This window comes from Cryptomeria japonica, chromosome 1, assembly GCF_030272615.1.
Source record: "Cryptomeria japonica chromosome 1, Sugi_1.0, whole genome shotgun sequence".
NCBI lineage: Eukaryota > Viridiplantae > Streptophyta > Pinopsida > Cupressales > Cupressaceae > Cryptomeria > Cryptomeria japonica.
In genome coordinates, this window is record NC_081405.1 from 682,277,085 (window position 1) to 682,293,625 (window position 16,541).

Here is a 16,541-nt window from a genome sequence, read left to right on the forward strand (position 1 = left end):
CGAAGTCAATTTTGATGCTATTCATGATGGCATGGTCTTTGTGCATTGTTGCTTGTATTTTACTTTCTTTTTTCATTTCTTGCATGCTATCTATCAATGTCCACGATCAACTTGGATGTGAAGTGTGACGCTTCTTATATTTGCACTATCTTTTGCCATTTTGTAACAGAAAATAGCTTGATAAAAAAATCAAGACACCAAAAAATAAATTTCGAGGGGTGTTGATATTAAGTGCAATACTATTGACATTTTAACTGCTGCATATCTTTTCATAGATTTTGCCTGATAAGTTGACATTGTGGACTCACATTTAAATGTTTGTTTTTAGCTGTTATATTGATTACTTGAACATAAAAAATGAAAGGTATTGTTCACAAATTTTTTTGCGGTAAGTTAAACTTCCAGAAACTTCTGATTTTTACTGAATAAAATATCAATCGTAGTGTTCAGAAAGTTATGTAGAAGGCAAGCGCTTCTCAGTGGGATATGTGGATTTTAGTTAGTATATGAACAGATGACTTTTTAAGAGTCCATATTAAATGAACAGCGGTAAAATCCTTCCAAGTGTTTTTTCCGAAAAGAGTAGAATACGGAGGAAATATTAAACATTGCAAATATCCTTTATTCTTGACAACAAAAGCGTCCAGGTTTGAAGGCCTAATTAAGTCGAGTTTTCACATGGAAACAAAGCAAGCCAAAAGTGATACCATAAAACTAAACAGCAGATAGCTAGGCTTGTGTATAGAAGATATGTTATAGAACATTGCAAAACAAGGAGACTTGGAATCACAGATCGTTGATTTGGTTTAGCAAATGAAAGCTATGCAATCAGCATTTAGTTCATAATCAGCAATATCAAGTTTGATGGTGGCTTTGATTCGTAGAAAAGGGACGTGTCACGTAGTTTCTTGAATGACTTGCTCTGATTTTGTCAATGGCTTGGTGGAGTTGGCTCCAGTGTGTTGAATTAACAGATATGCTCTTTGGGATGTGCTTTACATTGAGATGCTACGAGGGGTGGCCTTTGGGATGCCCTCACCTTAAAGGTGCTGATCTAAAGGATCATTTGGTGCTTCTTTGCTGCTCGTTCTTGTGCCTTTTGTTGAATTGTTTGAAGTGAATTTCATTTGTTTAGTTTATTAGAAATAATCTCTTCAATGGCTTCTTGCCTATTGTGGAGGTGTTGATGATTTATTCTCTATAGATTAAGGCATTCTAGTTGACGTCTCATGTGGTTTTGGAGGACCAATTGTCCTTTTTATCATTGTAAATGATTGATAAGCAAATATTTACATTGTTGGAAGAGAGCTATATAAACTTTGTTCACCTCCATTTAAGTCATGAAGGGTATACTTGATGTTAAAAGGCAATGAGGAGGAATTCGAGGATGGTACCTTTTTTGGGCATTTTCCATGTTTGGAGATGTCAGTTGATGCACTAGTAAATGGTATTACTTTTGCTATTATATATGTGTGTGTGTGTGTGTGTGTGAGTGTGTGTGAGAGAGAGAGAGAGAGAGAGAGAGAGAGAGAGAGAGAGAGAGAGAGGTATTATATACAGAGGTATTATATACATTGTTATCTACATAACAATGAAATCCATATAATCAAGGTTGATCCCACTCATGATAATATTGAAGATGAAGTAGGATGCATATCTTCCTTTCACACTATGATACTTCAATGAATACAAGGTCCTTCAATTTAAATATAGATCCTCGAAGGATCCTTGTGTCACACTTTTTCAAAGAAGGTTCGGTTGTCAACCTCCTTTGTCGAAACCCCCTCCCCCATTGTCTAGTGAATGTCTTCTTTTTTCAAGTTTTCATCACAACAAGAGTATTTTGTATGAGCTTCTTAAAGCCAACTTGATTACTCTCCCTTTGAATAATCAAAGAAGGATTCAAAAGCAAAATCAAGCCAATCCTTCTTTTTGCAAGTATCATCAAATCCATGGCCATTCCACCAATGAATGTCATGACTTGGAGGCTAAAAGTCAACAACTTATTGCAATCTGTATCATTTAAATTATAGATGACAATGAGTTTGACTCTCATCTTATTTCTTTTATGTAACATTTAAGTTCCTATTATGTTTCTTCTCACCATGTGACATTACTAGCTTACCTATTGGCAACTCAGTGAGCAACATAGTAGTCTATTTATTCTTGTCTCTACACTTGGGGGACAAGAGTAGTTTTTCAATCATTCATTCATTCTCAAGATTCACTTTTCCTTTGTTGAGTTGCATCTTTTATAACTTAGTGTCCTTTTTTGCATAGAACTATCCTTCATGTGAGTACATGTATGTTCCTTGATTAGGACCTACTCCTCCTTGAAACAATATGTCTTTATAAACGATCTCTCCTTATTGATAGAAAGTGTGCAATCCTTCACTAAGAATCCACTTATTCCTATCAATTGGGAAGACATGTATTCTTAATCTCCTTCCCCTCTTTAGATATGTCAAATCTATTAAAGATATCTCTTTTTGGAGGTAGATATCTTTTTGCAAAGATCTCTCCCTCCTTTTTCAATCATGCTACCCTCAAAAGAATCCTTTTACAATTGTTGCCAAATATTTCTTTTACAACTATCTCTTCCTTGCTCAAAAGAGTTGTGTACCCTTTAGCTTGGAGTGTATGTACATTGTTGCCTAAAGAATATCTCCTTGGTGATGAAGGTGTTTATCCTTGTTCTTTTCTACCTTGAGACATCAACATAGGGTCAACATCTTAAGGGGGGACATATATGTCAAAGACTTTGTTATAAGTAATCACCATACCTCACAATGTCATAAGATGCTCTTTAAATGTCATAATGACATTAGACACTCTTACTTTATAAACACATTACAAAATAATCTATATGTTGCGAAAAGTGAGCTAAAAGTGGGACAACCTTTTTTCCATTTGAGGATAAAATATTAAAGAAATACAAATAAATAATAAATGTGTTCATTAAAATGCAATGTTTATGCCATTTTTCTTGATATTATTCCACTTATATATCTTGTGAAACTAAAATGGGATCTTCAACACAATCATCTAACTATTAGGGATTGCTAAGCCCATAAACTCACGTCATATAATTTTTACGAGGGGCAAATTGATTGTAATTATTTGATCAATTTAGTACATAGGGGGACACATTGAGTCCTTCATGCTTAGTGGCATGTACCTTTTCTATTTTTAATTTTTTTTTCTTTTTCTCTATTTTAGAGATCTTCCACTAGGATTTTCTCCTTTTCTCTATTTGTGAGAGATTGCATTGGCTTATACATTGGTACCTAATTAGGCCTTGTTGTTGAGACTGATTTATTCTTGCATTTATGCATTCATCATTAGATTTTTAGCTTCTCCCTAAGTTAAAAAGGGGTGTTAGATTAATTAGAAAATCACCTAACTACTTATCTAATTTGGTCCTTTGTTACTTTATTATGCTTTCTTTAAACTTAGGAATGCTTTTTTTATTTATTATATTTAGCTTTGATTAGCACATGTATCATTCATTATGATGTGGGCACTTATCAAGCTCTCTTTTAATCTTGTCCTAGGGTTTACATCTAGGGTTTAATTTTTATGCTTTTATAAAATTTCATTGTATTCATTAATGTTTTGTGCATGAATACAATGTTTAGATTGTTGAGAAAATCTATTTTGCTTGATCTCCATTTGTGATAGGTGTTTTGGTTGCAAGTGATTCATGGGCATGTCGAGTTGAATAAATAACTCCAACTAAACTAATTATCAAATGTTAAAATTTAATTATTAGACATGCAAAACAACTTATTGAAATTAAAAAAAATGAAAATTAAAAAATATTTTTGAGTGATGTAAGATTTGTTTATGGAATTGGATGCTCCCACATCAATAAGCCATATTTCAAGAAAAATAATAGTCATCTTACCAACTCATAATTATAAGCAAGCCATCCTTTCTAGGTTTGCTTAGATAATTTCTAAGGCAATAATCAATCATTGTAAGTAGGTGATTTGTACCCTTCATAATTCAATGCTGTAAAACTCTAGAAGAGCATGCACTTTTAGTTCCACTAGTATAATGCAAGTTTAATAAGCCAATAGCTCTAGTGAGTATTAAAGAATGTTGAGGAATTACTTAATAGTATTCTTATGCAATGATTCAAGTTGTGCATGTTTGCATTATTACATATTTACTCAATGAATTCATTTGATTTCTTCTTTGTGTAAGGTATGATTATATTTTGCTTCCAGATGCTTAAATAGACACACAAACTTATTGTTCTATTGGATTGATACACTTAGTATCTCTAAAAGGATAATAGTTAGTTCCTTAATTTACTTCCTTATAGGTAGTGCTTGTGATAATAGTCATCGTGAGACCTATCTCGAAATGAAAAAACATCATGTAGAGCTATTAGATTTCCACAATCCATTCAAATATTGTGTAGTTTTTGGGTTTGATTGTGTGAGAATTTTTAACCAACAATGTTTCGAATCACACTTTGTGATCCATCATCAAGATGCAAGAGAGTTGAAAGAGTTGTAAGATCACACATTCATTAGATATGATATAGTAAATTCATCTTTGTATTATTACACATGTTGAACACACAAATACATTGAGAAGGTGGGGGGGGTTGAATAAGTGTATACCAAAAGCACTTTTCAAACTTCACAGGAAATTAAACATATAATGCAGAAGAATGAAAACATTAATAACACATCACACAACACTAGGATATACGTGGAAAACTTAGAATGAGAAAACCAAGGTGAGAAAAATGTTGCTTGGAGCTACTGTCCAAATCTAACCTTACAAATGTTTCAGATGATTACAATGAGTTTGAAAGCACCAACCTTTAGGAGACACCAATCCCCCAAATTTTATGGACATCAATCCCTTTACAATCACTAGATTTGAAGGCGCCAACCTTCAGGAGACACCAATTCCCTGTACTAACCTGCAAGACTACAATCTTGAAGTAAAAGAATGAATAATTATGAACCTTTAGTAGTTCTGCTTTGCTTCTTCAGAAAAATTAGCTCACTCTCTTTTAGCTCTGCAACTCTCTCTTCTTTTTGGTCCATCATTCATCAACAACTGTCACACTAACCTTTGTTGACATACATATATTCTACATTCACCTCCATAAGGTCGACCAGATCATAGATCATCACAATTCAAACAGAAAATTGTTTGCATCGATTCTTAATTACATGATCTATACAATTTTCTATGTTGCTTTAGAATCGTCCATTTGGTCGGTTTGCACTTTGTTCTTATCATCTCCAATTTGTAACCGTTAAAAATACACTTAAACAGTTGACAATTCAAGTTTCCAGAAGCTTTATTAACGCGCCAAACTGAACTCTTCAATATCTTTAAACTTGGACTGTCGATTTGCTTGATTTGACCAAAAAGACTTGGTCAACGCTGCCACTATGGTGGTTTGACGTGCCACATCATCAAACACGTCAACCTTTCACCTTTTCCCTTTTTATTGCAATATCACAAAGTGCCCGATGGTCAACATGGTCAAACATGTGAAACTGCGATAGCTTCCCTTTTCATTGCTATATCACAAGGGCTTGGTCAACATTGTGTGTTGACCAATGAAATAGCGAAAACTCCTTTCTCTTCTCCTCATGAACTTATTCATCGCTATATCATAGATGATCTAATCGTGGTGGGGTCCATATTTGCAAAACAATGACATCACTTACTTTATTGTGGTATCGCATGTTGGATGGGGGCCACTTAATCCCTTCTTGTGAAAAAGCAAAAAACCTTTGACTTCACTCCGTAATGGCAAAATCGCAGTTTCACAATGACGTTCTTTTCTCTATGTTGAATACCTGCGAAATGACGAAAGCCATTTCCCTTGTCGTCGTGGTTTCACAACAACGTTCCTTCACTCTCTGTCAAGTGGATGTTGACATCAATGCCAATCCAATGCCAACAATCTCCCTCGTCGACATTGATTTCAACCATTCTCATCTTCCCCCCCTTTGACAACAATGGCAAAGGGCGCCTTCTTACTTCGTCGTTGGAAACAAGCCATAACTCTACGCTCCATCTCACTATACTGCCTCTTTGAACTAAAACTCTGCAGCAAGGAAAATTTGAAGAATCCAGACGCTCCCCCTGCGAAAAAGCTCTCTTTGCAAGAATACTTCATAAGGAAGATAGGGGTAAAACCCCCAACTTGTGTCTTACAAACACAAATGTCTCCTTGGGAAGTGGCTTTGTAAAAATGTTTGCAACTTGATCCTTTGTAGCCACATACTCTAGCCGAACTTCTTGATCTGCAACCTTTTCCCTCAAAAAATGATGCTTGATAGATATATGCTTCATTTTAGAATGCATCACATGATTGTTTGATATGTTAATAACACTGGTATTATCACAAAGAATTGGTATTGGTTTTTCATACTCTACCTTGATGTCCTTCAAGGTTTGTTTCATCCATAGTAGCTGAGTGCAACATGGAGCAACAACTATATATTCTGCCTCTACAGTAGACAAAGACACACAATCTTGTTTCTTGTTGTGCCAAGAAACCAACTTGCTTCCAAGAAAGAATGCACCACCACTAGTGCTCTTTCTATCATCAACACATCCCACCCAATCAACATCTGTATAGGCATGTAAATCAAAATCTTTTCGTTTAGGGTAACACAAACCATAATCTTTTGTATGTTGTAGATACTTGAAAATCCTTGTGACTGCTTTTACATGAGTTTCCTTTGGAGCACCGTGAAACCGTGCAACCATGCATACAACATGCATTATATCAGGCCTAGAAGTAGTTGGATACAACAAACTTTCAATCATTGATCTATATCTTGTCGGATTTGTCAATGGAGATTCATCATTTTTGCTTAGTTTACACCCTGTTACCACGGGTGTCAGTTGGATTGCAATCTTCCATCTGAAACTTTTTTAACATTTCTTTCACATACTTGGTTTGGCAAATAAAAATACCTTTGTTAGTTTGAGTAATCTACAAGCCAAGAAAGAATGACAATTCACCAAGCATGGACATCTCAAGTTCCTTTTGCATAGCTTCAACAAACACTTTACACATCTCATCACTACTTCCCCCAAAGATTATGTCATCAACATACACAACCACAATCAATTGGTGATCTTCTTTAGTTCTAATGTACAAGTTACTATCTGCAACACCTTTTCTAAACCCTTGTTGTTGTAGGTATGAATCCAGTTTTGCATACCAAGCTCTAGGAGCTTGTTTTAGTACATACATAGCTTTCTTCAATCTGCATTACCAAATTCTGATATTTTTTTGACCTCCAACGTTTTGGTTGCTCGATGTATACTTCTTCAAGATTGCCATTTAGAAGTGCATATTTTACATCCATATGATATACTTTAAAATTCTTGTAGACTGAGAATGCAAGAAACATTTTGATTACTTCTAAACATGCCACAGGTGAAAGTGTTTCTTTAAAATTGACGCACTCAACCTATACATAACCTTTGCATACAAGTCTAGCTTTGTTCCTAACAACTTTCCCTTCTCCATTTAATTATTTTTGACTACCCATTTTGTTCCAATCGCTTTCTTGTCCTTAGGTCTAGGGACAAGCTCCCATGTTTCATTCTTCTCGATTTGATTTAGTTCTTCTTGCATAGCATCAACCCAAAGTTCTTGGGTTCAACCAAAGAAAGTAGGACAAGGTTTTCTAGTTGAGTTTCATGTTCGGGTTAAACTTCTTGTGTCCTCAATGTAGTCTTTCTCCTTGTCTGCACACATGCGTTTTTATGACCTATAATCTATTCTTCTGGGTGGTCTCTTTGTACAATTTTTGAAGGTGCCTTTGTGTCTATCTTTGTTGGTTCTTGAGAAATTGGTTTAGTATGAATTGGTTCAAGTTCATTTGAATCATTACTAGATGTTGAAGTACAAAGCAAATCTTCATCAAACTTCACATGTATACTTTCCACAATTCTACGTAGCCTCATATTATAGCATATATAAGCCTTGCTTCTTGAGTAATATCCAACAAAATATACTTCATCAAATCTAGTATCAAATTTGCCAAGATTGTCATCATCATGCTTTATGTAGCACTTTCAAAAATTCTAAAATGACTAACTGAAGCTATCCTTCCTATCCATAACTCATATGGAGTTTTGCAGCTGTTTGGTATCAATTGTGCTCTGTTTAGAATGTGAACAACTGTATGAACAACGTCCTTCCAAAATCTATCAGTTATTTTTGATTCATTCAACAGGGTTCTTGCCATTTCATGCACTGATCTATTTTCCTTTCAACCACACCATTTTGTTGTGGTGTTCTTGCTACAAAAAAAATTCCTTTTATACCATGTTTTTCACAATAATCATCAAATTCTTCTGATGTGAATTCTCCACCTTTGTTAGACCTTAAACATTTCAATCATAGATTCTTCTCATTTTCAACCATAGAACTAAAATTTTTAATTTTTTCTAATGCTTTTGATTTTGCTTTCATGAAGCACACCCAAGTCATTCTAGTGAAGTCATCTATGAACAATATGAAATATCTTTCACCATTCCAACCTTTTGTTCCCATGGGTCCACATAAATCAGTGTGTATGAACTCAAGTGGTCTTGTAGTTGAGTGCTCTTTAGTCTTGAAAATCACTTTTGTTTGCTTGCCAATTTTACAATGGCTACATACAATGTTTGATGGCTTTGTAATAACATGCAAACCTCTTACAATCTTCTTTGAACTGATTTTGACAAGATTGTCAAAATTTATGTGTCCCAACCATTTATGCCATAGCCAACTTTCATCCTTTTGACTCATGAGACATTTAGGTTCATTCTTTTCTTTGAGATTGTTTAGTATGTATAAGTTTCCATTAGTTCTATGTGCATCAACAATTAATCTTTCATTTTTGTTGATATCACATCCTTTCTTAGGAAATACCACATTGTGTCCATTATCACACATCTGACTGACACTTAGCAAATTGTGTCTGAGCCCTTCAACATAGAAGACATTTTGTGTTGTCCTTCCATTATCAAAACTGATTTATCCTTTTCCAACTATGGTAGCAGTTTCATTTGAACAAAATCTTATTGTTCCTTTGTAGTTCTCTTTTAATGAGAGAAATTTACTTTTATCACCTGTCATATGATTTGAGCAGCCGTTGTCAACATACCATGTATCATTCTCATCTTGTGCATGAAAAGCAGCCTGAACAAGAAGAGAGTTTTCTACATTCTTCTCTTCCTTCTTCACCTCCCATTCCCTCTTAGTTTTTGTCTTCTGATCTGTATCAGATTTAGTTTTTTTTTCTCCTTTTTTCACGAGTATTCATTTTGAATTCTTGTTTGGGAGACTTAATACCACTTCTACAAAATTTTTCTATATGACCAAGATTGCTACATTTATAGCATACTATATTGAAATCAACAAGAGGTACAAATGGATTTTGACTTATGAATGTATTTCTTCTCATATTGAGTCTACACTCTACTGCCTTATGACCAAACATATTACAAGAAAAATAGTAGCCAGGAAAATAATGATTGAACTTGAATGCTTGTTGTTGCTTGATATGAGGTGATATTTTGAATCTTCTCTTCTTACTATTGACATCAATGAATCCCTTAGTCTCCTTGTTTTCGATTTTCTTGTGAGTTGTCATGTCCTTTTCTGCAACTGATTGGTTCTCTCTCTTCTTCTTTCCCTTCATCTTCATCTTTTACAAAGACATCACTGAGTTTTTCTTTGCATTTCTTCTCATATGTCATAGTGCTAGACCTTTCTACATATTATCCTAGCTTCAAGTAGCTCACATCCTTTTCCTTTGGCCCTTAGAATTTTTGTCAAAGTATCCTCTATCTTCTTTGCTTCTTCAATTTTAGTATTGAGATTGATAATTAGTGCTTCAGATTCCTCAATATTCTTTTTGTATTTTTTATTCTTTTCTCTTGCAAGGCCCAGTTCATTTTGTAGAGGGGATGTGCTATCTCTAAGATGATGAATCCTAGAGAGCAAATCAATCCGCCGCTACCTCACTTAAACTGGCGCTAAGGGTGAGCTAGGGGATAACAATAAAATAAAACTATACTAGTAGAGAAGTAAATAAGCAATTAAAGTGCATAAACAATGAAATATGAAAATCTAAACTAATAATGAGAAACATAACTAAGCATAAATTATACCAGGGAACTAGGAAGGTCTCGGATTTTAGATGCCAACGCAGTGTGTAGACGCCAGCGTGACGTGCTGTTGTCTGTACGACCAGATAACACATAATGCAACTTAAAGGGCACAACAATCCCCTGTGGTTGCACATAACATGTTCATCACCTACACACACACACAAAGACGAGGATAAATGTTAGGGCTGTATAGGGGCCTACCTTAGTCATACCGTTGTTTTTGTGTTTCCACCTCCACGGATAGCCAAATAGATAGATTGGATAAAAGATAATGGATAAAACTGCAAATAGAAACTATACTCCGATTAATGGAAGCAAACCCCAATGGCAAGTAGATAAAAATGATAAGTTAAATGCACCTAGGTGATAGATACATTTAAAGATATGAGAGATAAATTGCACGCAATGATAAAAGATAGATAAATGATATATAAAGGATTTTAACATAAAGAAAAGGGCTATGAATAGCAAACTTGAGATCTTCTAAATTAATGGAGGGAACCAATGAAGTTAGAATAAGGAGCTATGGATTGAAGAGGAAAATAACTCTATGGCAAACTGCGTGAAGAAGATTGTGGAGGCAATTGAAAAAATCAAGAAGGATTATGAGAGAAAGGTCTGTGGTATTAATGATGAAATGAAGAAAATCAAGGATTTTTTGCAAGCTATTATGAAAAACAACTAAAAAATTATCAAACGGACTGCAAATACTATGAATATCATGGTGGACAAGGTGGAGAGTGCCTATCAGGAAAAACTAATTGTGGATCTGGAAGCTGATACGAAAAAAAGGCAAGGATGATTCTTTTTGGGCCGAGTAAGAAGACAAGGGATAACTTGGAAAAGAAGGCTGAGACCCCCCCAAGGATATCTAGGAGCTCGAGAAAGTGGCTTAAGACATGAACATTTTGGAAGCAGAGGTGGCGGAAGCCCTGAAGTCTTTGGTGTAGTTCTTTGTTCTTTGTTTTGGTTTTTCGTTGGCCTGTGTTTTTTCTTGTCTTTGTATTGCCGAGTTTAATGTTCCTTCTTTTGGGTAGCGTCTCTTGTTGGTTAGTTTTGTTTGATGCTATATCGATTCAGACCCTGTTGTTAAAGGATTTCAAGTCCATTCAAAACCTATTTTTACCATAATAAAAAACTTTTAATCATAAAAACATATATTTTAATATTATTAATTAAAAAAATGAATACACATAAAACAAAAAAAATTATTTTTTATTATTTTTAATCAAATATTTCTTAATATTATTTCTTGTATTAGTATTTTTTAAAAAAAGTTTTTATTAAAGAGGTCAAGTAGGTTTTGAAGATATTGCAAACCCTATTTACAAGAAGATACCATCAGACAACCATTAGCAAACCATAAAAGAAAACAACCAACCGACCACACAAAAAACAAAGTAAAACATAACACAACAAAAACAAGAAGTAGCTAATTCAAATTCTTTAAAGCTTCCACTGCCTCCAAGCCAAATTGAGAAAGGTTCATGGATAACTTCTTCATATCTCTCACATCTTGTGCAACTTGATCCACCATCTTCTTATTACTCACCCTAGTGCGACTACAAGGGCCTCTTACCTCCTCCTTAGTAGCTTACTTTCCTTTCTCAATGACATCAATGTCAATGAATTTTTTTTTCCTCCCGAGCCCTCTCTAATTTCTTGGTCATAACTCTAAATCTTTCTGCACTAGAATTTATAACCTTATAGCCGAAGTTGACCAGGGTTATTAAATTAGCATTGATCCTTTGTAGTTCATCTCCAGTCTCATAATTCTCCCACCAAAATTCTCCTTCATGTGTTCTATGTCCTTAACCACTTTTGCAGGGAAGCAACCATATTGCTTACATCCATCTCCAACCAATTTGAATTTGGATCCTTCATGTTTTCTAGATTATTCTTAACCCTATGGATAGTGATATTGATCTCATTAATCTCATGGAAGAAAAAATCTTTGCATCCTAAATTATTAATAGTTGCATTCCTAGCCACAACAAGGAGATCTGAATGATGCTCTCTATCTAGATTTAACATGGGGGACTCATAATTTAGGTCATGAGGGAAAGAAGCAATCCATGTGAGAGGTCATGTGGAAAAAAATACCTAAGTCAATCAACCATATATCTTCTGATGAATGGGTTGCCAAGGTAGCAACAAAAGCATTTGCATCATCTTGAGAGGATTTATCGGAATTGGAATCAGAGGAACTCTTATTTTTCTTCGTACTTTGAGAACCAATCCCTGTGAGAGGTCATGTGGAAAAAAGAACCCGAATCAATCAAACATACATCTTCTAATGCATGGGTTGCCAAGGCAGTGACAAAAGCATCTGCATCATTTTGAGAGGATTTATTGGAATCAAAATCAAATGAATTCTTCTTTTTCTAATTCTTCTCCTCTTTACAATCTTTTCAGAAATGAATGGATTTGCCGCAATTCCAACATTTCGCCTTAGAATTTTTACCAAGAGACTTAGATCTTCTTGGAGACTTTGATTTATTCTTTTTGTCATTTTCCTTGCCTCTCTCCATTGTTCTACCATGAGAAACTAGGGCCTCCTCAGCCATCTCAAAAAAATTTCTTCGCATCTCTTCAAATAACAACGAACCAACCACATCCTCCATCTTGAAAGTGGTTGTTGTGCTTCCAATGACCATCACAAGGTGATCCCATGAGTCCGACCAATAACGTAATAGAAACATACATTTAGCTTGGTCTTCAATCTTGTCACTGACAAAATTCAATTGAGCAACTAGCATGTTGAATGCATTCAGGTGATATGCAACGAACCCTCCTTCCTCCCAGAGAATACAATTTCTTTCTTAGGAATACATTATTTAGCAAGGATTTTCCTTGATAAATATCACCAAGCTTCTTCCAAAGTGCAGCTGTAGTCTTCTCTTCATGGACATTCAGTAGCACCGAATCAACTAGACAGAGTTATCAAACCCTTGGCTTTCTGATCCATTTTATCTCATTCATCTTGCGGTGTATTTTTGGGTTTTGTTGAAGAAACCGCAACCCATAGTTCTCTATCCATGATCATGTCCTCCATTTTGATTTTCCACAACTCAAAATTGTTGCCATTATATTTATCCATTTCTATTCCGCTGAATGTGCTTGTCATATCTAACCTGCAACAAAGTTATGAAATCTTCCACTATAAAACTCCCACTAAAACTAGATCAACACCAAAAACCCGTCAACCCAACAACAATAATAAAGCTGGCCAGACTTTGATACCAATTGAAAGGAAGTCAAAATATGGAATAACACTTCCAAATGCTAAATCTATCAAGAGTGACGATGTATAAATTTCTTACAAACTTTTAAAACAATTTCAAATTAGATATACACATATAAAAACAGATTTCACAAACTAAACCACAACACCAAATATATGTGGGAAAACCTTTTCTAGAAAAAAACCCACACTCCAAAAGCTAGACTCAATTGCATTATCAACAACAAAATAGTTATAATACAATGCAGAGACAATGCTCTTCAAGAGTAGCTACAATAGAGATTTAAAAAATAATTCCAATAGCATAACAATGTCTTCAACTTGTCTCATACAAAACAACTAAGGCATATCTAGCATTAATTGCAGGGATGAATGCTTTCATTGTTTAGAAAATGAGACTTTTTTTGGGCAAAACATGGAGGAGAGGCATAGAATAGCTTTAATAGCTTGGGATAAAATCTGCAAACCAAAGGCTTCAGGTGGACTTGGGATTCGCAACCAACTTCTTCAAAACTAGGCTCTCGGAGCTAAACTTGTAAGGAAAATGACAAAGGATCCAAATGCTAGATGGGTAAGACTAATGTAAGCTAAATATATAGTGGATGGAGTACCAATCAACTTCATGAGGGTGAGAAATCCTCCTAAAGGATCTAGGATTTGGAATTTTATGCTCAAATGTAGGTTTCTAATAGTTGATTATATTTCTTGGGATGTTCATAATGGCTCTTCATGCTTATTTTGGGAGGATTCTCGGGGTGGGTATCCGAGCTTAGACAATTTAATATCTATTCAACCCACAAGAGCATGGTTAAAACAAAATAGGGGTTCCCACATTAGAGATTATCTAATATTCACTAAGGAAGGTTCTAATTTTGGTTGGTCTTGGAAGAGTTTTGAGGGTCTCCCTCTTCCCCATAATGAAATTGACTACCTTCTAGATATTATCAAGAATAGGCAGCTGTTCTTCAGAAATGGTCAGGATTCATTGATTTGGACTCCTTCCAAATTAGGTCAAGACAATGCCAAGGAAGGTTATAATCTCCTCGTGAATTAGAATGAGCACAATGACCTTGGAATCCCTCAAAAACTATTCTGGAGCAGCAAACTAATTCCAAAAGTTGGTGTATTCGCTTGGTTAGCAACAAGAAAGAAAATATTAACTACAGAGAAATTCAAGAAAATGGGCTTTGAAGGTCCTTCTAGATGTGTTCTTTGCAAAGTTCACAAGTCAGTAGATCACCTCCTTCTCAATTGCCCTTTTTCAGCTAAATGTTGGAGATGGCTATGCACAAAGTTAGGGTGGATCACTGCCCTTCCCAATGATACTGTTGTCCTCTTTCAAAGTTGGCCAATTAGACCAAAAGATGGACTTCTACGTACTCTATGGGAAATCAGTCCCTCTAGTGTTTTACGGGAGATTTGGAAAGAGCGCAATAGGAGGATTTTTCATAATAAAGCAAGGAAAGCATAATCAGTCTTCAATTCCAAAAAAAGCTCAATTGTGGAGAACATCAATTGCACGCTATCTCTCAATTCTCCTTCCAACAAGGATTTCACAGATTGGGATGGCAAAATGAGATTTAGATGGAATGTCATTTAAATTCCTCCATTTTTTGGGAAGGACTATCAAAGAAATTTATAGTTTGGACTCCACCAAAGATAGGATGGTTAAAACTAAACTTTGATGGAGCTTTGAAGGTAGTCCAAGTCCTTCTAGAGTTTGATGCATTATTAGGGATCATAATGGAATTTTTAAAGGCAAATTTGCTATTCCCATCTCTCTTAACACTAATAACGCTGCTGAATTCAATGCCCTTTTTTTGGGCCTTATTGAATGTTTAAAGAGAGGCATCAAGAATCTTGAAATTAAAGGAGATTCTGCCATTGTTATCAATACAATCAAATTTGCTAGAACCCCAAATTGGAGATTGCAGGCAATGTTGCAAAATATTCTATTAATATTTGACTGAATTGAAAACTTCTCTTCCATGCATATTTATAGGGAAGGAAATTCAAAGGTTGATTCACTCTCAAAATCAGTGGCAGAAGGTATAGATCTTAGTTGGTGGGTGGATGAATATATGATTCATAAGAATAATTATTTCCCTTCTTCCCATGTAAATCGTAGGTTCTCATTATTTGAAGGTTAACCTCCTCATTTATTCTATCTCATCAAGGTTTGATATTTTAAGGAGTTTGCCTGTCCGCCATTACTAATTTGAATTTCAAATTTTCAATGGTTACTATGGTTGCCCAACCACTCCCATGCAAAAGCATTTTTCTAATGTAAAATTTGAATTTGAATTTAGGAACTCTCGAGATTACTCTTTCAGAGGCTTATAGAAAAAATAATCTTGGAGCCAACTAATTGTGCTCATGGATGTGGTCTTGTGAATTGAGGAGTTGGTAGCTGAGTTGTAAGGATATCGGTCATTAATATTCTCGCTAGCTAATTGTGCATATGGATGTGGTCCCACAGAATGTGGAGTTGGTAGTGGAGTTGTCTCATTACCCTGGTCATTTCAAATAAGGTAGGAGGTAATCAATCTAGCTATAGAATTATGTGAGAAAATCTAGAGAGATCTAAAACCTTTTAACTTGTCCCTCTCTCATTGAGAATTTTTTGAGGTTTTGAAATCACGTCACCTCTTCATTTAAAGTTTCTAAAAAATGAATCAAAATGATGATCAAAATGGCGGGGCTATCTTCATCTATGCTTATTGGCAAGTTTATAGGTAATTAATCTGTCTGCCAAACTTCCAATAATAAGGCAGTGATCAACTACTTGACAATTGATTTATCCAAAGTTCTTCTAATTTGATAGGCATTTTTCCTCAAGATAAATGAATTTAATGTGGCAAGTTGGTTGCGGGAATGATGGTCGACATTTAATAAGATCAATCACATCAATTTTGTGTTCCAATTTGGCTGCCTCTCTTTTCTTGTTTTCTCTCCTGCCTAGTCGATTTCTCTCTTCCAAAGGATCGTTTTGGTTCTGAGTGAGCGAAAAATCCTCTTGCATTTATAATGGCTAGCACTTCAAAATCATTATCAGAGCTTTTTCAGACCCAATTTCATGCTTTGGCATTGACACTTCTGGTCTCTTTAACAAGCCCGAATAAATAAGCAAATT